Source organism: Ambystoma mexicanum, chromosome 8, assembly GCF_040938575.1.
Source record: "Ambystoma mexicanum isolate Mex_15411 chromosome 8, UKY_AmexF1_1, whole genome shotgun sequence".
In the NCBI taxonomy this organism is placed as follows: Eukaryota; Metazoa; Chordata; class Amphibia; order Caudata; family Ambystomatidae; genus Ambystoma; species Ambystoma mexicanum.
Window position 1 is genome coordinate 164,877,495 of NC_090929.1, and position 23,904 is coordinate 164,901,398.

Consider the following 23,904-nt stretch of genomic DNA (forward strand, 5'->3'; position numbering starts at 1 on the left):
ATCCGATTTTGGAGTGCTACCAATCTTATTGCTTTTTGCTCTAAGGTCATATTGTAGAGTATGTCCGTCGTCCGGTTGATCGTTCTCTCCAGTACCCTTGCTAATCCCCTAATGTTCTCAGAGTTTGTTATTTGTCCCCAAAAGGGCACAACTGATTTCGCTATATCTCCCAATACTTGCCCAGGGGTATCTCCATTCTTGTCCCGCCGCGGGCGAACCTTAGAAACCTCCATTGTACTAGCTACAAATACCCCGGGTAACAATATTCCTAAATAGCAGGTTCCCTGCCAATCCTTGGGTAACCAGGGAAATGCTAAACTACCACAAACAAAATAAACAGGTCCCCCTACATACAGAGGCCTGTTTTCTCCAGTCAAATTTACTATGTTCTTACAACCTTCAGAATCTCCCATTGGCCGAGTGCCATTTCTTTGTACACAAAAGGGGACTGAGTCAGGGCTATGATTTATAGAATAAGAAGGAGGTACGGCGTCCTTATTGCCTATCGGAGCCATTTTAAAGGAAATTAGAGTTTGAAAAGGAAGAGATAGTTTATCAGACGGCCTAATAGAAGCGACATTAGGTTTACTTTTATTTGCAAAAAGTGAGCATCCCAGGGGAGTTAATTCACGTTTCTCGAAACCATTCAGATTAGTTCCATCAAAGTTCCCTGAGATGCTATCATTCCATCGGCCAAAGAATAGTGCTCTAAGAGAGGCATAGCAAGCAGTCGTTAAAGGTAAAGGATGTATATACCATCCCAGTCCCTTGTTACCATGTTGCGGTAAATGAGTACAAATCCAACAATTACTCTTATTAAAAATGGCATGAGTTGCATTCATTACTATCATTAGAGTGTTATTATGATACTTTTGTCTATGTTGGGAGTCTCTAGGGGACAGAGTGTGAAGGTGTACAGAGGGAGTCAAAACAGTTGGTACAATCTCGGTCGGTAGTAAAGGTTTCAGAGGATAGATTTCTTCAAAATACCAAAGTCCTACAGCAGTAGTTGCAAAAATAACAATTATCATTATCAAAACACAGCAGTACGTTTTCGGGGCCCAGGCACATTGTTCATTGTCCAAGTTGGTCACCCCCTTGTTCACAAGTCCAGTGCTGGGAGCAGCAGTGGTGGTGGCAGGCATTGTAGTTCCTCAATCGACGACCCCAATGTTCGTTGCTGGCGACGCTATGGTCGTGCGATTTCTTAGTCCTTCCCAACCCTAGCCAGCAGAATCCCTTTTGTTCAACAGAACTTTCTTATACAAAAGAAAACTTCCAATCACTTCCTTTTTTCAGATGCACGGAAAAACCTGTGCCGTAGTTCTATTTCCTTCGTCGAAGGTTGTACCTGGTGGTACCCAAGATTGTCTGATCCGGAAATAAGGTGTCGTCACTTCCTGAGGGAAGCGACGTACCGGAGGCGACGGAAGTCACAGAGCTTAAAACAGTATTTTCCGGAAGTGATTTTTCAAGAGAGTGCGGAGACGAAATGGACTGTTCCCCAAGCTCCTCGGGCTCAGAGAAATTCTCCGACGCACTCACAGCGCTGTTTGCTACTCCAAGATCAGAGACTGTAGCATCAGCGAGGGGTTCTGCTTCTTCTGTAACGTGTGGCGTCGGGTGAGGAAGTTTCTTGACATGCGTCGCGTGGATCCAGTGCTTCTTTCCAGCCACCCGCACTGCTGTCCTGGTGACCAGCAACACCTGGTAGGGTCCCCGCCAGCAAGGCGCGAGACAGGAAGACCTCTCATAGGCCTTCACTAGGACCCAACTTCCAGGCTGTATATCGTGTCCTGGGCCCGTGAACCGTACAGGTAAATCTGAGTGCACCTGGTGATAAATGAAATACAGGTTTTTAGTTAACTGGTTACAGTAGTCTACAAGCAATACATTTTCCACCTCTCTCAGGGCTTTAGGTTTTGGGAGACCCCAAATGTTAGCAGGTCTCCCCATCACTACATCAAATGGAGAAAGCCCAGTCTTAATCTGAGGTGTGGTACGCATAGCTAATAATACAATAGGTAAGGCATCTGGCCATTTCAGTTTGGTATCGGCACATGTTTTCGCAAGCTTATTCTTTAAGATACCATTGTGTCTTTCCACCAACCCAGCACTTTGAGGATGTCTAGCTGAGTGAAATCGTTTTTCAATACGTAAGGCTGTGCATATCTGCAAAATTACTGCTGCAATAAAATGGGGACCATTATCCGACCAATTTACCCTCGGGAGCCCAAATCGAGGAAAGAATTCTTTTACCATAATCTTTGCAGTGGTCATGGCGGTAGCATCTTTAACGGGGAAAGCCTCGACCCATTTACTAAAGGCACAAATAATTACAAGAACATATTTCAGATTGTTACATCGTTCCATCTCAATAAAATCAAAATGAATGACCTCGAAGGGAACAGAAGGGGGCCCAAAGCTTCCCCTTGGAGTTACTGTCCCCTTACCCACATTGTGCTGTAAGCAGATCATACAGTTTTGGACATGTCTCTTCGCAGTCTCCAGAATCTTATTATTCACCCAAACTTGTTCTAACATTTTCGTGATCTGCTGGGCACACACATGTGTAGGACCGTGTGCCATCGTAACCATTGCCAATACATATGAATCAGGGAGCAACCATTTTCCTTCGGATGTATCCACCCAACACCCTTTATCATCCAGTTTCCCCATTCCTTCAGCCCACCTTTTAGATTCTTCCACTGTGGCATCAGTTTGAATATCTCGCACAGACCCAATACCTTCATCCATTATATAAGCATCTCTCATTTCCCTCAAGGCATACATGTCCGTGCTAAGGTCTGTGGCCGTTTGTCTGGTTATCAAGTCCGCAAAAGCGTTCTCTTTGCCCACATCATCTATGACCTTACGATGTGCTGCACATTTCATGATCGCTAACTGTTTAGGGAGTGAGAGTGCCGAGAGTAATTGCACTATCAAGGGGCCATGCTGGATCTTGGTCCCATGTGAGGTCAGGAACCCTCTTTCCGACCAGAGCCTTCCGAAGTTGTGAGCCACCCCAAATGCGTACTGGCTATCAGTATATATATTTACTATACGCCCTTGGGAGAGTTCACAAGCTCGGGTCAATGCTATAATCTCTGCGGCCTGCGCGGAGTTATGCGAAATTCTCTTAGTTTCAACAACTTTACTCAATGTAGTAACTGCATAAGCAGCTGTAGATGTACCATCTGAAAGTTTGAAGCAGGAGCCATCACAAAACAGCTCCCCTTCTGCATTATCCAAAGGAGTATCTATGAGATCTATCCTGCCCTTCGTTTCTTGTTCAGTGGTATACAGGCAGTCATGTAATTCTTCGTCACCGCAAACAGTGTTTTGCGGGAAAGGTAAGAGTTCAGCCGGATTAAGAACACAACACCTCTTAATTTGGATGTGAGGGGCAAACAGAATTAATTCATACCTTGTTAACCGCGCAGAGGTAAGGTGTTGCGTTTCGGTTTTATTCAATAGGATATCTACAGAGTAAGGTACCATCAAAATCAAATCATGGCCTAGAACCATTCCCTCACTCTGTTTTACAGACGCGGCAGCAGCAGCGACAGCTCGCAAACATCTTGGCAAAGCGCATGCGACAGGATCAAGGGCGGAGGAGTAGTAGCCGCACGGCCTATTCTTCCCTCCGTGTTCCTGTGTTAACACAGCCAAAGCACATCCATCACATTCATGCACAAACAACACAAAGGCCTTGTCATAATTTGGAGTACCCAGAACCGGTGCAGAGCATAACGCGGTTTTGAGAAGCTCAAATGATCGTTGATGTTCCGATTTCCATGGCAGTGGCAGAGAAATGCCCTTCTTCGTCAAAGCCAACATCGGTTTTATCACTAGCGAAAAGTTCGGGATCCACAACCTACAGTAAGAAGCCATACCTATTAAGGCTCTGACTTCCTTCTGTGTATTTGGAACAGACATGCCAGAAATGTGTTTTATTCTTTCAGGTGTCAATCTTCTCCCCTCCTTTGACAGGAGGTAGCCTAAATAGGCGACCTCCTGACAACAATATTGAAATTTTTTAAGCGAAGCTTTATGACCATTTTTAGCTAAATGAACAAGCAACAGTACAGTGCCTTCTTTACAAGCACTCTCAGAGTCTGCAGCCAAAAGCAAATCATCAACATATTGAAGCAGCGTACAAGTAGGTGGCAATTCAAGGGTGTCAAGCTGCTCTTACAAAGGTCTACTATAAATGCTAGGACTTTCAGTATACCCTTGAGGTGCCCTGGTAAATGTAAATGAGCGTCCCCCCAAGGTGAACGCAAACAGATATCTACTTTCCTTATGTATAGGAATGCTAAAGAAAGCGTTTTTTAAATCCACAACGCTGAAGTGCTTAGCCGTAGCAGGGATCATTGTCAATATCGTCGTCACATCAGGCACAATTGGAAATTGTGGGGCGACGACTCTGTTAATAGCACGAAGATCAATTATGAACCGGTATGGAATTGCATTGTCGCCTTTCTTATATACAGGCAAGATCGGACTGTTACACAAACTACCTGTGATCTCCTCGATCACCCCACGATGCACAAAATCGGAGACAATGCATTTCAAAGCACGCTCGCCCTCAACTGATATTTTATACTGCGGAATGCATGGTAGTTTCACTCCATGTTTCAAAACTATTTTAACGGGCTCAATCTGTAATACCCCGACATCATTGTCGTCTACCGCCCATAAACATTCCGGGACAATGCTAAACTCAGGAGGTAAAGGTCGAATCAGGAACTGAGAATTAGGAAGTTGCTGTGGTGAAACCGTCAGCCGTACTCCATCAGAAGAACAATGAATTACTGCATTCAATTTCTTTAACAAATTCAACCCCAGCAAATTCTCTCCACAGTTTGAAGTGAGAAGAAAAGGGCAATGGTCCGTAAAGGGACCCAAAGAAACAGACACCGGTGCAGAAACCGGACAGACAATTGGTATACCAGAAAACCCTACGGAAACATTTGTTTGCCCTGACAGTGGAATGTTTGGAACCCGAGAATGATCAATGGAGCACTTCTGCACTCCAGTGTCTATCAAAAACTGGTGTTTCCTATTCCCTACTAATAATTCAACGTAGGGGCCTTTCTGATTGACGGGAATAGGTGAAGGTTCCAAACCCTGCTTCGGGCAATCCTAATGAAATAGAGCCTCGTCAGAAGGAAGCTCTTCAGAAAGGTAGGCAGCAGAAGGGTGATCAAATATGTTCCTCGAGTCCACACTTGAGGTCTGATTTTCCCGTGAAAAAGGTTGTTGAGGATCTTGTAAAAACTGACCTCTATCAGGGCCCCCTGCTCCAGGGCGGCCCCTAGGTCGTCTAACCATACTCCCAAACGCACTGTTTGACCTTTGGCGAAGGACAGGGCACTGTGCTCGCCAATGACCTTCCTGGCGGCAATAAGCACATTGATTAATATTCACAGGACCCAAAGGAGCATTTCCTTTTGGGACATACTGACCTCTGGTCTGTGTCGTGCCTCCTCTGGGGTTTCTAACAATTTGCTGTAATAATACTTTGGTTTTCAAATCTCCTTTCCTCTTTTCAATTTTTTCCTTCTCATTATTAACACGGTTCTCATAATACTGAGCCATGTGCAAAACCTCAGATTGAGATTTTACCTGCCAAGCGCTCTCAGAGGACATAATCTGTGACTGGATGTCAGGCAACAATCCACGTACAAATTTGTCCACAAACAACCTTTTCCCAGACTCTGTACCTAAATCCTGTCCACTGAAGTCAGAAAATACCTGCTCGAATCTGTTAAAAAATTCGGTGGCGCCTTCAGTTTTCCCTTGAACACAGGCCGTAAGCTTGTCCCAAATAATTCTTTTCTCTGGAATTATAGTTTTTAATTTTGCGACAATTCTATCAGGCAAAGTAAGTATTACCTGTTGTGGTTTCTCACCAGCTGGTCTTTCCCCATCAATCCTAATCATATTAGCCCACGTATCTCCCAACCCTGGCACATCGTCTACTGTCCGAACCTGTTTCCATACATCTACGGGTAGGAGTACAGGAAATAGCAAGTCAATATCACTCAAGGTGAACACAGAGGACTGCAAGACGGACTCTATTTCTTTGTAAAACCCCGTCGGGGTTTTCCTGATATCGGGAACTGATTGCCAAATAGTGTTCACTTCCTGTCATGAAAACGGGACGTGAACGAATTGTGATGCATAATGTGCAGGGATATCCACAGCGGGGGCACCAGTCCCAGCGTTGGCGGGGATCTCAACTTTTGGGACAAAGGTCGGAGGAACCTCTCTCATAGGCAACTGAGATATAGGTACTTCCGGCCGCTTACTAAGCAACAGAGCCAGGTCGAGCGCTAAGGCAGCTGAAGAAGTGTCGGGCAAAAAAGCCCTTTTACAGATCCCCAATAATTCTATGGGGCAACTAACCTTCTTTCTTACACATTCTTCTTGCAGGTACTGTACCATTACCTGAATTACCTTTCTTTGCATTTCTACTGTATACTGACTATACGTGTCATATACTTCATCTGGCGGAATCGATGAATCTGAGATCCATCGAATCGCATCTTTGGTACAAATTCGTATTTCCTCAGGTGCCGATCTACGACACGGAAGGAACCGTTTCTGTACATATATTCTGTCGTCTTCGTCGTCCTCATCTCGTGACTTTTCAAAGTCTTTCCTAAACTCAAACAATTTTTCAACATGCCCATATACTTTCTGCTCTGTTTCCCTCGAAAGTGCCAAAGCATTCAGATCTCTCACTCCTTGTGGAAGATCCAAATTTTGTAATCTACCCCATATCACACATAAATGAGTCCCCAAACCTTTGATAAAAACATTTTTCTCGGGAAAACTATTCAAATTAGATAATGTGGAAAAAACATTAACTTGATCACCTTTCTCCAGACAATGCTTAGCCCATGCAAACAATTCCTGTTTCTTATCTGCAGAAACAGTATTACAAGTGACGATCTTTGATCCTGCACCTGGATCAACTTCAGTCAATACGGGGCCACTCGGGAGCAGAGGTGTAGGTAAATCTAATAAAGGTGCAACTATCGGTGCAGAAGGAAGGAGCGGTGCGATAGGTGGAGGAACAACAACTATGGGACTAGGAACAATAGGTTGTACAGGGGGAACAGGAATAACGGCAGGACCAACAGCAGGAATGGGCAGAGTGCCCAAAATAGGAACATACGGAGGTGGCGCTGAGGCATCAGGCCTGCGTTCGTTTAACAATTTCTCAATAAATTCTTCGGAAACATGGAAATCTCTAGAGGGGTAAATTTTCTGGATTCCAAGTGAAAAAGCCCTATCCATATTTTTAACTGATTCTGAATGTTTTTCTTTATCATATAACAACGCTTTTTCGGCGTTTGTTTTATGACGGCGTGCATGTTTGTCCCTACTTTTAAGCTGCTGTAACGCTTCTTTTTTCCAATTCTGTAAAACATCAAAGGCTGCAGGTCTAGCCTTCTTTTTTAGCAAGATTGATTCTAGGTATTCAATACGGGGGATCTCAAAACTACCGTTGATTGGCCACTGAAATTCGGAGGCATGTCTGGTCTGTCTGTGCCAAATATCATTAAATACTATACTACCAATGCCATACTTACAGTACATAGTACATGCCGGCGACCCCTCCTGTGGTGCCGGGTGGCTAAATTCCAAAGATTGTCGATCGCTGCGGAAGAGAGCCCTAAAGCAGCTAGATAATTTCCCAGGCATTTCACAAAAAATTGGTGTTACCTGGAATTGTCTGCAGATAAAATACGCCAAACTCAAATTGTCAGGGTTAAATTAAGAGCCGGGTCACGACTGCACCTGACCAAACCTAAGGAGGACCGTACGGTTTATCAAAGAACTTACCTAACGAATTTTACCTTGTGTTTGGTGGTTTCGACAAATCTGCCCGCCTCAAAAATGGACCCTCGTCAAGATGCCGTGTCAGACCACACGACTATCGTCCAAGGATCGGATCGTGCAGCGCTGCCGAGGTATCGCGTCTCGTTCGGTCGGGCCCGCAGAATCACATCGTCCGATCCCGGTTCGATAGTCTGCGTCAACCTTCAATGATCCGGCATCAATCTTGAGGGTCCCTATTCGGGCGCCAACTTTGAAAACAAAGAAATTGATATGAGGCTGGGAAGCCCAAAGGAAACACACCAACACAGGTTACAAAGGACATACAAAGTGCTTTATTTAAAAGCTACAACAGTTACCAAAAAGTCAATTGACAAACGGATAGCTATTCGGCTCTCAGAGTAACGTAACGAACTTCAACGAAGGTTCGATGCATTAGTAGAGAGAGACCGTACATTGGAATACTTGGGCTTTTTATACTCTTTATCCAGCCCTGGCCAACCCCCTCGTGGGTTAACCATTCTTAGGACCAGGCCTAGGGTTCCTTGCCAGGTCAATCCTATAATTTATGCATTTTGATCAGTTTCGCTGATATAGTTGTAAATTTACACATAGGTCAGGGATAGGACAAGGTCTCAGTTCGCGACCCCGACAAGTGGCCTGCAGGCATATTACTTATTCATGTGTGCGGAGGTCACAACGGCCAGAATCTCACTCAGAATGTCATTCGGCCTCCATTTTGATGTTCAGGGTGACTTCCACATTACAAGAGAACCTAAAATGGCGGCTAAATCCAAGATGGCGACTTACACAATTTTTCGTTAAGGTCATGACCTTGCCGCGGAGTCTTTTTACATGATATTTTAGACAACTTGGCGTAGGCCAACACACATTCAAATACTGCGATAGGAGGCATAATATCTTTTCAATTCCAACAAGGTGTTGTAGCAAAGTTAGGACTAGACCTGTTTTACTTAGCTAACAAATGCAACTGTATGTTAAATTAATGGCGGCGGTTTAATAAGGTGCACATGGAGGGATATCAGATCAATTTGAGGTGGAATCAGAAACTTGGAATGGCTGTCTCCTTGCCCCAGGTCTCTCCAGTCTGTAACCATATGAGCTACCATTTTTGTTGACTGCGTCCATGCTGGATCTCCCAAACTTTGGCAACAGGTCATTATTGATTCTGCCTTAAACTGATGGTGTGGCCTTAATGACTACAAACGATGCTTATCAACACCAATGCAAATGCCATGATAGAAAGAGGGGTGATTGCCAACAAAGCAAAGTCTAAAGTGCAGGTGTTTGGTCTACTCTGGGCAAAAGAACGCATTCCGGCTCATTTTATGTTGAAGGTGGGTCACTGGAAAGAGAAACGTGGGGGTACATTTCTTGGTCAGCTCATGTGGCGAAATCCAAGAAACATTTGCCTCCTCATGTTGATGGAGGTAAATGTAGGTTTTAGGTTAGAAACGGTGAATAACTGGTTAAGCATCCCACCTGCAAAATGGTGGCCCTATTGGATGGGGAGGGGGTTAAGATTCTAACCCTACCTGAAAGAAGACAAATACGAGTTGGGTGGTATTTTGGTGGCTAGATCGACCAGAATACCACCCAATGGAATTACCGTTACCGCCACTTGTTCCTGTAGAAACACCGCTGGATTACAAGTGGTGGTGGCTCAGTTAATCCACATTTTTGGAGAGTCCATTGGACTCAATGGGGCATTTTTGGCAGAATTACTGCTGGCAGAATTACTGCTGCAGTAATTCTGCCAATTTTAGGTGGAAAGTGGGAGGATTTACCTCCAGCATTCCAGAATGCTGGAGGTAAATCCCTCTCGCCAGAGTCATACTCATGGTATGGCGGTGCGGGAAAAGAGGCAGTAACTACATTACTGTCAATGTTTTCCCGTACCGCCATGCTTGCAATGAGCCCCAGAGAACATATAGTCAGTGTAAATCCTGCCACAGATGTAAAAGCAGTCGGGTTTAGTGCTCTTGGCTTCTCAAGAGGTTGTCCAGTATGCACTTTCAAAATGATCACATCCATTCAATTAAGATTCCAAATGCAAGAATACACTAGTTTGCTAATTGAAAGTCCAAGGAAGGATTTCCTGTCTGCAGACGACATGGAGTCCTCCGTGTAAATTAGCACTGCCGCGCCTGATTCGGCTAAGTATTGGTAGGGTGTCTTCTGTCTGTAACCAAGCTGCAGCAGTCCTCACTGAGGTGACTATGCCCACCAATCAGGGATGAACTGGGAACCAAAAGGGGCCCTGGAAATAATGCTCAAAGTGGCCCCAAATTACACATTTTCAGCAAGCCCAACCCTTTTCCCATGAGAACATCTGGAAATTAAATAGGTTAACACACAAAAGAGTTCCCTATTGGCCAGTCCACCCCTGCCACCAATTGCACAAATACCATTCCCTGCCGAAAAGCACTACTATGGACTGGTCGTCGCCGTTCTTTGCGGAGTTAGGATGAAACTACTACAACCCTGGCGGTAGGGAGTTAACGGGGCCGGTAGAGGTGCCGGCCCCGTTAACCCCCTACCGCCTCATTACGAGGTCTCCTTGCGGGACCCGCTAAGGATGCCTGTTTTTTTTTACCAGCCGTCCTTAGCGGGTCCCGCGAGCAGACCAGCATGCTAACAACAGACCCGTCATTAACGGGCCCGTTGTTAGCATGCTCCCCATTCCAATTGAGCCCTATGGGAGCTTGAATGGGAATGGGGATGGGTTCCTGGAATGGGGAAATACCGGGCCCTCTAAGGTTGGAATGGCCCGGTATTTCCCCATTCCAGGAACCCGGACCCGGTACCCGGAATGGGAGTAGCCATGTCGCAAATAGCAGCATGACTATCTCCAGGGTCGTAATGACCCACTCAGTATGGAATCTCTCGCATGGATTGGCTCTCTGCCAATCAATAGCATTTCGCAAGCGATCCACTGTCCATGTTGGGCAACCAAGGTACTGTGTGAATGGTGCTATCATGACAATGCAAAACTACGGAAACTGTACAGTACAGGTGTCTGAATATCATTTAACTCTGCACAAAAATCTTTGTGTTATCGAAAACATATAGAGGTGAAAACAAATACTATGGAAGGCCTCTGCCACTCTCTGCAGCTCTGCTGCGAGAGCAACGTTCCACACATTCTGGACCATGGAACACGCAGCTCAAAACAGTGGAAGCATTCACCACGACCCCTGCAGCAACGACTTTTCGCCATGGTGCCATGATGTCCCACGTGATTCGTTCTAAAATGGAGGCTCCAGTTGCCGTGACAACGAAGCTAAACATCACTGCCCCGATCGCAGCTGATTGGGCCCCTGTGACTGCCAGCCCCTCCTCTCCCGCTTTAAAGGGAGAGGAGTCCGACCGACAGGCAAAGCCGCTTCCTGGCAAAGGCCTTCGGATAAGGCCTCTTCCACTCTCTGCAGCTCTTTGCTGCTCGAGAATGCACCTACGGATCCCGCTCATGATCGAAACGCCAAACACCCAAGGTGAGCCCCACAAGCCACGCCCCACCCCATATGGCTACCGTGGTCTAAGCCGCCCACCCCCAACACTCACCCGATGCCCGCGCCTAAGAGCCCGCACTTACCCACAGCATCACCAGATGGACCCAACTCACCCCGCCTAGCGTAACCGCTACCTCGGGTACAGAACTCAAGGGCCTCGACCCATTACATCACACCACCTGCACCAGAACGCAGGTAGACTGCAAGGAAAAGTCACCCCCTCTACTGCCGGTGCTCAAGCCACGCCTGATGAACTTTACGTGATCTCTGAAATCATACCCACGCTGCATCTAGACGCCTGTGCTGTACAAACCTCTCAGGTACACGCTTTAGACTATGCTAATGCAACTACTGCTCTCACTGTGATTGCCCCTATTGTGCCCAAGGTTGATGATACCCACATTGTGATTGCCCCCATTGGGCCTAATGCTAATTCCATTCGCACTGTGATTGCCACTATTGCGCCCAAGGTTGATGCTACCCACACTGTGATTGCCCCTATTGTGCCTAATGCTGATGCTACTCGCACTGTGATTGCTACTGTTGCGCCCAAAGTTGATGCTACCCACACTGTGATTGCCCCTATTGTGGCTAATGCTGATGCTACTCGCACTGTGATTGCCCCTATTGTGGCTAATGCTGATGCTACCCACACTGTGATTGCCCCTATTTTGCCTAATGCTGATGCTACTCGCACTGTGATTGCCCCTATTGCACCTAATGCTGATGCTACTCGCACTGTGATTGCCCCTATTGCGCCTAAAGCTGATGCTACCCACACCGTGACTGCCCCACACATCAGATGTGCCCTGGTCAAGGCCCGCTCCGTTAATGTCCATGCACTAGCCATTAATGACCTAATCATCACACATGACCTCGAGATTCTGTTCATTATTGAATCATGGTTACACAAGGCCTCAGGTCCAGCACTATCACTAGCACTACCCGCTAACTACTCCATCATCGAGGCCCCAGGTCCAGCAATATCACTAGCACTACCCACTAACTACTCCATCATCAGACAAGACCGACTTACCAAAGGCGGAGGAGTAGCCATGATAGCAAAAGAATCACTCTCAATTAGAAAAGCAGACAAGTTCATAGACAACAACAGTGATTACCTCCTTACCAAAATTAACCTTTCGCACAATTGCACTATCTCACTGCATCTGGTCTACCGCCCACCTGGACCAGTAGGCGACTTCCAAGCAGCCCTTACTCACCTCCTATCAGACAACCTAAAGAAATCCTCTATGGCCATATTACTAGGAGACCTAAACCTAGGACTGAATGACGCTAATGACCATGCAGCTAAAGCACTCAACTCCACACTTGCCACCCTGGGATTTTGCAACACCATTACTGGCCCCACACACAACCAGGGACGGTCCCTCGATTGGATTGCCCAACACAACTGCCCCCTCACAATCACAGCTTACTCACCGACCCCTTGGTCGGACCACCACATTATACACTTTGTCATCCCCACCACCAGAAACAAACACATCCTGCCGCCACACATGCCACACACCATCGCCAGAAGCTCTAGGCAACTCACCAAAGAAAACCTCCTGCCCCACTTGTCAGGACCTGCCTTCAAACCCCCATTCTCAACTGACCCAGAAATCCTTGCTCTCTCCTACAACAAAGCCATCAGGGCAGCAGTAGATAATATCACACCACTGAAACCGCACAAAGTCAAACCCAAAGGGCACGCTAATGCATGGTTCACCACTGACCTCCTAACAATGCGAACCAAGAAACACGCAGCACTAACACTTTGGCAATCCACCCAAATTGACAAAGCTAAACTTTACTTCAAAAGTATTACCAAAGAATACAAAAAAGCCATCATCAGAGTTAAAGCTACCTCTTTTGAATCCAGAATCCAAGAAGCACAATCTCACACCAAAGAGATCTTCTCTATTTTTAGAAACCTAGAGACTCCCACTGCCACACCACAAAACTTAAACAAAGACAAAACCTGGTGTGAAGGAATCCAATCAGCCATGGTCACTAAAATAAACACACTTCAAACCAAAATGGGCTCATCCAGACAATCACTAAAGACTGCTTCACCTCCGCCACCTGCTCCACCTTCACCCAGAGACCCCTGCACTCCCTTCTCCTTCAGTAAGATAGAAGAGAAGGACCTCGGCCTCCAGAGGATGATCATCCTCTGTGGGATCCCACAAGGATCCTGCATCTCTCCGACAATCTACAACATTTTCACACGCCCCCTCTTTCTCATTCTGGACGCACTAGGCATCTCGTATACTAATTACGCCGATGACACACAGATCCTCCTTACCCTATCAGGAAACTATGACACCAACTCCACTACACTAAATAACATTTACAACACAATCCAAGCCTGGACGGCTGAAAACGGGCTTTGCCTGAACTCTGACAAAACTGAGATACTACTAGTTGGCACCACTGGAACACTCAAGAACTTAGACCCTAAGTTCACTTCAGCATCGACAATATCAAAATCCCAGTGGCCAGCGCAGTAAAAACTCTAGGAGTCTACATCGACTACAAACTATCAATGACCAAGCATGTCAATGCTACTGCCTCTGCTGCAGCCTACCACGCAAAACTTATTACAGCAGCTAGGCCCTTCCTATCCAAAGAAAACTCCATTACCATCTCCCGAGCCATTATTGGATCAAGACTAGATTACTGTAATCCCCTCTTCCTAGGAACTTCCTCTCAAAGAATCTGGCTAAATTGCAGGTCATCCAAAACAATGCCCTACGTGCAGCGCTAGGCATCCCAAAAAGACAGCACATCTCAGACGCTAGAAAAGAAGCACACTGGCTACCTATCAAAGAAAGAATCATTTTCAAAGCCCTTGCACTCACACACAAATGTATTCACCACACCGCTCCCACCTACCTTGTCGGAATAAAAAGTATATCGTGCCTCCTATTGTAATAAATATATTAATATTGGCCTACGTCAAGCTGCTCGAAAGTGACTTGCGGGATCTGTGTTAGAAGGTCCTGACCTTTAATCCATGTAGGCCGCCATTTTAGGTCAAAGCGCCATTTTAGGATTTGTGTGGAAAAGTCACCCTGTGAGCTAAAATGGTGGACGATGTCATTGCAAAATACAACATGGCCGTCTTGACCTCTGTACATCGCTAATGTGTAATCTGCCTGCAGGCTACGTGTTGAGGTCATGAACTGAGACCTTGTCCTACGATGACCTATGTGTAAAAGGATTACTTGCGCAAGTAAACCAATCCACGAGTATGTATTATGATAATGTATTTACACATTGGACAAAGAACATCTTTTTTACTATATTGTATTAATGTTTAAGAAGACCTGCAATACGAAACTTAGAATACACAGTTAATGCATACGCTTATTGTTAGATGTAATAAAGAACAAACCAGTTAGATGCGGTTATTTCAGACTCGGCAAAAAACCCTAGAATTGGTGATGTATAAAGTAGAATATTAACCCGAAGAGGGGTTGGCCATAGCGCTCACAAAATGTATAAAAAGCGAATGCATTCTAATGTACAGTCTCTCACTGAACACACTTAACCACGCTGGAGTTCGTTGTGTTGTACTGAGTGCCGATAGCTATCTGACTTTGCACTGTTTTGTAATTGTATTCGATAGAGAATAAAGTACTTTGTATGTTCCTTTGAAACCTGTGTTTGGTGTATTTCCTTTTTGGTTACTCAGCCTCGATATTTTGTTTCTGTTTTCACAACCTCTCTGAAAAAATCCACCCCATCCTCACACACAGGCGTACCAGAACGCCTTACGCAAACATGCTCACGGCGCCCAAATTCAAGAGAGCCCGAGCTAGTGGCACCAGCTTCCCCTATCTAGCAGCTACACAATGGAATACACTGCCATCAGCACTCCGAGGTGAATACTCTCACCTAACCTTCAGAAAAGCTGCCAAAACACTACTCTTCACATAACGGCATCATACCACAGCTACTCATTCCTCAGCGCCTCAATCCCATATACCTGAATGCATATTGTAATGAACTCTCCTGCCTAAATGCACTTGATGCCTGTATTGTACTGTAACTAAGTTGAACTACATGTAACAGCGCCGCAATGCCCTGGGGCTGCCTGTGCGCTATACAAATGAAAAAATAAATAAATAAAAATGTTTTACTGCTTTCAATTGGTTTTAAGAGTCTGATCCTTCGGCCTTCAAAGAGGCTCGGGTAATTTATGGAACTTTTTTTATCAACTATGATTGAAACTACAAATTGTGAAAAAGGTTTTACTTGGAACATTCCAAACAAAGATGGGTGAATTGGGATGAGCTTCCATCCCTAACGTCTATGGGTCTCTTAAATATACCAAATCGCCAGTCTAGAAATGCCCACAGCATGGTGGCTACAGCGGCTTGAAGCAGGGGGTGGTGTGGGCAGGGCCTACCTTGACACTTGATGGGGCCAATCCTCTAAACATATTTCAGTGGGAGGGATGAGATGTGCCAGGTGATGTCATCCGTTGCGACAGTAAAAGGAGTCACCCAATCTGGGCATTCGATTGTTAAATGCCCTCAATCAGATGCCTTTTTTGCAGTTTTGTCCACATAAGTGGGTGTTCCTGCCGTTCTAAAAGCGCATCCAAATACACAAACCAGCTTTTAAATGCGCAGAAATTACGACCAGCTCCTGTTGGGTCCCCGCTTCGCTCTGAAGCGGACCCGGGCCGATGATCCTGCGCGCGCCGGAATGATACGCAGGAGCCAGGCGTCTCACACAATGTGCTTTATTGAATACCTCGGCGGAACTGCCGAGCCTGCCCTCGTCCCTCCCCCTTCCCCTGACGTCACGTCCGGGACGTCATGTCCTGTGGGACCCAACAGGGGTCCGCCCACACAACGATGTGGGCAACCTGACATCTCCCCCCTTTTTAACACATTAGTTGAGGGGCTCCCCTCTTACCCCATCTCCTCGATGAGTCGCATCGGCTTCATACGACTCCTCTGCGGTCGTGTTGCCTTGCTCGGGGTCGGTTTATCCCTGGCGGGTGGGGAGCGGGGCGCTTCGCCTTCTGACTCTTCTCCGTCTCCCTGATACGCTTCTTCGCGTAGTCTGTCCTCATCGCTATCTCTGTCCCAGGTCCATTGGCATGTTGGAGCCAGTCTGACTCGTTTGAAATGCGAGCTGTTCCTGGTTATCGTTGAGTGGTCATCTCTTTGTGCAGTGACCATAGAACCCTTCTTGTGTGTCACGACCAGCGGTGTGGGTGCGAAGGTGGCTTCCTCTTTCCTGTTCTTGGGTTGTCTTAGCCATACTTCGTCTCCTGGTTGCATTATGTTCTCCCGAGCCCTCCTTTTCCTGTCTGTGATCTCTTTTGTTTTCGCTTTGCTCGCAGTGTCATTTGCTTGCGATTCTTGTTCCAGCGGTGTTGGATCTTGTGGTCTCGGGTCCTCAGGTAATCGCGTGGTGATTGGTCTTCGGAACATCAGGTCTGCCGGGCATACACCCGTCGTGCTGTGGGGGGTGTGCCTGTATTCTCGTAGAAGTTGATTAAGGGCCTGTTCGAATGGCTTGTTTTGTACCTGGGCTATTTGTAGGGTCCTCTTTATGTTGGCCATGAATCTCTCGACCATGCCGTTGGCCTGTGGCCATCAGGGGGTTATGCGTCGATGTTGAAACCCCATGTATTTTGCGAATTGCTGAAAGTCTTGACTGATGAATGTGGGACCGTTGTCGGACTTTATGATCTTGGGGATGCCATAGGCAGAGAGCATCCTGTCGATAACTGGAATGACACATGCTGTGGCGCTGCTCTCTACTATTTGGGCGTCCGGGTATCTTGAATGTTCGTCCATGAGCACGACCACGTGTGTCCCGTTATTCAGTGGTCCGAATACGTCTATTGCCAGCTCTTCCCACACTTTGTTTGGCAGCGGTGAGGATTGTAAAGGGTTCGGGTGCGGCGGGGGTGCCACTTGTGCGCAGACGTGGCAGTTGCCCACTATATTTTCCACCAGGCGATCAAGTTGAGGGAACCAGACTTTCTGGCGTAGGAGGCGCTTTGTGGCGACTACGCCCCTGTGCCCTTCATGGGCTATGTGTATTATCCTCTCCCGGAGCGTTCTCGGGACGATGACCTTGCATCCTTTTAGTATGACGTTATCCTCCACCACGGTCAACTCGTCGCGGACTTGATCCAGCCACTTGATGTCTTCCTTCGTGGTATCCGATTCACCTCTGGCCTGCTGTTTCATGAGGGCCGTCTTGTCCACCTGCAGGCAGTGTCGGGCAATTCGCAGCGCTGGGTCTGCTTCTGATTGGATGGACAGCTCCAGCCACCCAACCGGAAGTGGTTGTAGGTGGTGGATGATGTAATTTATGTACGCGTCCACTATGGACGGTTGAGACGCCGTCGTGTGCATGGGATGCCAGGAGAGGTAGTCCGCTGGGTTTTCCTTCTTTCCTGGCCGGTGTTGTATGATGAATCTGTATTCCTGTAGGCGGAGGCCCCATCTGGCAATTCTTGGTGGCATCCTGGCCTTCGGGCTGTGTATATGGTGAGTAGTGCCTGGTGGTCCGTGATGATGGTGAACTGTTTGCCAAACAGGAATAGATGAAAGTATTCGCAAGCCCAGACGACCGCGAGGCTCTCCTTTTCCGCCTGAGAGTATGCCTGTTCTGTGATCGTCAGGCTCCTGCTGGCGTATGCTACCACGTGCTTGGTCCATGGCTCCTTGGGGTCTTTTTGTGTCAATATGGCGCCTAGTCCCACCGGGCTGGCGTCCACTATCAGCTCGGTGTCACGGCCGGCATCAAAGTACGCCATGTCCTCTGCCTGTGTGATGGCCTTTCGTATCGCTTCGAACGCTGCTTGGCACTCCTTCGACCACGTGAACGCCGTGTCCTTCCTGGTGAGTAGTCGTAGGGGATTGCTGACTGTGGCATAGTCTTTCAGGTACCTGGAGCAGTAGCTGGCCAGTCCCAGAAACGATCTGAGGTCGGTAGTGTTTACAGGGGGCGTGGCTGAGTTGAGGGCTTCCACTTTCTCTGGGTCGGGTCTCATGCCTTTATCTGAGAAGATGTGCCCGAAAAACCTCAGCGATCCTTTGGAGAACTCGCACTTGGCTTTGTTTAGGGTGAGCCCTGCGTCCTCTAGCGCTTGACATACTCTGTGCAGTGCCAGGTCATGTTCTTCCTGTGACTTGCCGTATACTAGGACGTCGTCCAAATAATTCAGACAGTTGGGAACGTGCCTGATCACTTTGTGAATCACCTCCTGAAAGATCTCGGCGGCCGAGGATATGCCAAAACTGAGCCTTTTGTATTGAAACAGGCCGAGATGAGTGACGAACGTGGTGATGTAACGGGATTCCGGTGCTATTTCAATTTGGTGGTAGCCTTTTGTGAGGTCTAATTTGGAGAAGATCCTCGCCCCGTGGAGGAGGTGAATCATGTCCGTGATTCTGGGCGCTTGATGTCGCTCCCTTTCGATGGCTGTGTTGGCTCTGCGCATGTCGATGCATAGCCGTATGGATCCTTCCGGTGACTTCTTCGGGACGGGGACGATGGGTGATACCCATGGCGTCGGGCCTGATATGGGTTCTATAACATTCATTTTGATGAGCTTGTCCAACTCCTCTTCTACTTGCCTCTGGATATTGAACGGGATGCCTCGGTAGTGTTGGGCCACCGGTTTGACCTGAGGGTTGATGTGGAGGTGCACTTTCCGGTTGCGTAGTTTGCATAGGCCGGTGAAGAGTCTAGGGAATGATTGTTCAATTGAGTCCGGTTTGGTGAAGTACTTGTGGGCCATCAACTGGTATAAGATGTGTACCAGACCCATGTCCACTGCTGTCCGAAAGCTCAGTATGCACCCGCTGTTGGCTTCTGTGTCTAGGATGTACAGTGGGATCTTCGCCGAGTGTCCTTTGTGTGTGCATATGGCTGTGATCATGCCTTTGCATGGCAGGGGTGTCCTGGATCCATAGGGGTATATGTCAACTGTGGCTTTTCGGATCTTTGGCAGGGTGGTCAAGGACTGATATGCGCTTTCACTGATGATATTGACCGTCGCTCCGGTGTCCACGAGAAACTTCAGTGGTGTGTCATTTACTTGGAGTGTCAAGATGAGGCTGTGTTGGGTGGCCGCTGTGTTGTCCTGTAGGGCCCACACGTACCCTTTCCTTCTCTGGTCCTCCTCTGACGAGAGGGTGTCTGTACTGGTGGGGGATCGGGTCGCCACATACCTTACGAAACGCCGCCTGTGTGATCTTCTAGTGTCCTCAGATGACCGTTTGTCTTCGCGTGTGTATCGATTTCTGCGGTCTCCTTCTTCTTTCCTGGCATGCCGCTTTCGCTGTCCGCTGCCGGCCTGGGCGGGCTCTGTGGTGTGGGCCTGCGCCTTTCTTGGTAGCGGTGTTTGGGCGTTGAGTGGATCGGGGCGTTCTTACACATGGCCCTGTAATGGTCCATTCCCCCGCACGCGGCACACTTTTGTCCTATGGCCGGGCATGTACCAGTGTGTGGATATTCATAGCCCCATTTGAAGCATGTGGCATCGGGGTGTTTGTTGGTCTGGCTTGGGTGAGTATATAGTTTATTGATTACTTCAGCGTTGTCACTGGGTTGGTGTATGGACACTTTGCCGAGGCTGTCCAGTTGCGAGTCCACTGCTGCTTCCATGCGGGCCAGCGCCAGAATTTCTTCTAGTGACCGTTGTTTCTGTAACAGTTGTTTGCGGAAAGGCTGTGAGAGGCATCCAGCTATTACTTGGGACCTGAGCGCCTCTTCATTGGAGTACCTGTGGAATTCACAGTGTTTCAGTTTGATGCGTAGTCGCATCACAAAACTGTCTATGGATTCCCCTTTCTCCTGTCTTGTTGTGTGGAACATGTGGCGCTCATAATCCACGTTTGTATGTGGTGCGAAGTATTCGGACAGCTTGGCATGTAGCTCCCTATATGTGACGGTGTCTACGTTCAGCAACTCCCCTGCAATGTCTCTTACCGCTGGTCCCACTGCCATGAACAGTGTATTTTTCAGCCTCGTGTCGTCCGTCAATCCTATGGCCCCTGTGTAAAACTTGAAGTCTCGTAACCATATGTTCCATCTGGGCCCCATGTTGGAGGTGTCTCTGATTTCAAACGGGTTGGGCATGTGCATGACTTGGGCTGCTCCTTCCTGGTGTGCATGCTGGTTGTTGTCCTGCGCTGTGTCAGCGCTTCCAGATGCCTGTCCTGCTCCTCCTGAGGAGGACGCTGGGGTGGTCGCTGTGTCCGACATGGCTGCGCAGCAGTAAGAGATTCGTGCGACGATATGCTGTAGCGTCTAGGCTGTGCTGGGACGGTGACTTTTCTGCTCCGTGAAGTGTTCTGTTTCCTCCCACGTTATGGCTTCCTCGTGGTGTGGCCTTTGTCCTTCTCTACTCCCCCGTCCCCTGCTATATGCCAGATGCGGCGACACGTCTTCTCGTGCGCACCCATGTGTGGGGAGGCGGGGCCGCTCGTGGCAAGTGCCTTCGCAGTTCCGGAGCGCCCGTGCCCCGTGGGTGCCTTTGTGCGGCTTGCGGGCGGTGTCACATGGGAGCCGGGGCCGCGCTCATGCGGCGCACCCGTGATGTATGAGTTTCTGCAGGCCGAATACCAGGCCTCTGTCATGCGGGAGGCGGGGCGTGCAGAGTCGGCAGCCGTGCCCGAGGTGCGCCGACGCGCTGAACTGCTCGGCCGCAGACCTCGGCACGGTGCCTGCGGGGTCCGCACCCGCTCGTCGCCAGTGTTGGGTTCCCGCTTCGCTCTGAAGCGGACCCGGGCCGATGATCCTGCGCGCGCCGGAATGATAGGCAGGAGCCAGGCGTCTCACACAATGTGCTTTATTGAATACCTCGGCGGAACTGCCGAGCCTGCCCTCGTCCCTCCCCCTTCCCCTGACGTCACGTCCGGGACGTCATGTCCTGTGGGAGCCAACAGGGGTCCGCCCACACAACGATGTGGGCAACCTGACAGCTCCCTGTGCCTTCTGGGCACAGGGGGAGGCGCAAATCATGGCAGGGCCATTTCTGACCCAGTCATGAATTTTCCTCTAAGTGGGATAGTCATGGTTTAAACCACGGCTTTCACACTTGCATTTCCATCCCCCCGAAATGGTCTTCTTCGAGCGTTTCACTAAGAAGGGCCCTTTAAGGAAAGGTTTCTGGAAAATGCACTCCCAGCTGCCACGTGGTGGCTGGGAGCCAGCCATACATTGGTGACAAATGTATGTGATGGGGCTGGAATGCTTATCTTTGCACGACTGTCCAGCCCCCCTGAAATGTGCATGGCACGTTTAAGAACGAGGTGACCTGTACATTTCTAAATGTAGCACAAATGAACAAACACATTCTCTGTGGTCATTCCATCGGCCCTACTTTTTGAGAATCAGCCCCATAGTGTCCAATACAACTCATATGAAATCGTACACTAGCACATTGCAGACCATCCTGCATGACAACCAACATCTCCCGATTGAGGACCCATTTGGTACAGCAACTTTGCATCTTGGGCACACCAGGAAAATACGAGTCACCAGAAGGCCACACTGATAGCAGTTGTGCTTTGTACAAATGTCAGTAGTTCACAACATAATACAGCAGCATAACACAGTATAACGTTGCATGGCATGTTCATTTTAGCAAACGTGGCCATCACATCACCCCTCGTGTCACCTGACTCACTAGACGCTGCCCACCTCATATTCAATCCTGTGTTTCTGCAGCATCAAACAACTCGGCCAAACTCTTTAAAATCTGCAAGGAGCTGGCCAACCCTGCTGCAGTATCCACCTCTCCTCTCGGCTCTCAGGCCCTTTGCAATGACCTTGCCTCACACTTTATCTGTAAAACTAAGGACATCCTGTCCACACTCTTTTCCTCTCCTTCTCCTCTCCCCTTCCCTCCTCTGCTTGTCGATCCTCCCTCAGTTTCCCCTCCTCCCTCTTTCTCTGCTTTTCCTCTTTTCTCCCCGATGAGGTTGCCAGACAATTCCGATCTATGAAAGCCTCATCAAAACAGGTTCATCCCTGCTCCTCCAAAACCATTAAGGACCACATTGACACCCTTGCACCTGCCCTTGCAGACTTCTGCAACCTCTCCTTTGCCTCTGGTTCTTTCCCCTACCCCTGAAACACTCCTTTGTGCATCTGCTCCTCAAGAAACCCTCAGCTGATCCCTCCTGTCCAGCTAACTATCGCCCCATTTCCATCACCCCCTTTCTGGGTAAGCTCCTGGAAAAGCTTGCCATCTTTCATCTTAACCTTCATTCTGACTCTGTCGGCTCACTCCATGACCACCAATCTGGCTTCAGAGCTGCTCTCCTGAACATCCGTGAAGATCTGCTCTCCAACCTTGACTCTAACATCCCCTCTGTCCTTGTCCTACTTGATCTCTCCTCCGCCTTCGATACCGTCAACCACACCATCCTGCTCAATCGTCTCCGTGACAACCTTGGCATCACTGATCAGGCTGTGGCTTGGCTTACCTCCTTTCTCTCTGATCGACCTTCCCAGGTACAACTTGGGTCCTTCCTATCCTCTATCTCCCTCTCTACCTGTGGTGTTCCTCAGGGGTCTAACCTCTCGCCCTGGCTTTTCAACCAATGCTTGGCAACCCTTGCCTACTGCATTTCCATCTTCTGCTCAAACTTCCAATGCTACGCTGACGACACCCTACTTATTTTCAGGCTTCCCTCTGCCACCTCCTCTCCCTCCCTAATGTCTGACTGTCTAATCACCATTCAAAGTTGGTGTGCCGCCAACGATCTCTGTTTAAATGCTAATAAAACTGAGATCCTCCTCATCGGCACACCCTCTCCATCCTTTCCCCTTACTCTCTGGCCTGCCTCCCTTTGCCCTCCTACTGCCCCTACCTGAGTAGCAAAGAACCTCTTTGACTCCACACTATCCTTCTCCTCACATATCTCTGAAGTCTCAAAAAAATCTAACTTCTTACTACACCTGCTCAGAGGTACCTTTCCCTTCCTCTCCTTCCCACAGAAGCTCACTGTCTCTCAAGCTCTGATTCTCTCTAGGCTGGACTACTGTAACAGCCTCTTTCTAAAGCTACCTGCCTCCACTCTCCACCCTCTACAGCTAATCCAGAACAGGACTGCTAGACTTGTCCTTGGCCTCAAGCCCTAGGATCGTATCTCTAGAGCACTGAAATCCTTCCATTGGCTCCACTGGATGCAAGGATTACATTTAAAACCCTTTGCATTGTCCACAAGGCTTTCTGGGGCTTGGGTCCAAAATACCTGCAACTATCCCTCCGTAAATACCTCCCTTCTCGAGCCCTTTGCTCCTCTACCTCTACCTCTAACTCCCTCAGGGCCAGGCGTTTTTCTAAGAAACCTGCAGGGGGGCATATCTCTGTCTTCAGCCGGGGCCTCCCTTTGGAACGGCCTCCCTGCCACCCTGAAACTTGAGGAAAACCATCTACGGTTCCGGGAGCTCCTTAAGACCTTCCACTTTGCATCTGCCTTTGCCACTCTCCTCCCCTGTTGATCTGCTTTCTCTT

The 23,904-nt window shown here is 48.3% G+C and overlaps 1 protein-coding gene across 1 annotated transcript in view; it reads left to right on the top strand.

Annotated features, from left to right (window-relative positions):
* The window catches only part of LOC138471465 (xenotropic and polytropic retrovirus receptor 1 homolog), a 245,232-nt gene that overhangs the window by 203,534 nt on the left and 17,794 nt on the right, over positions 1–23,904 (top strand). The window lies entirely within an intron of this gene.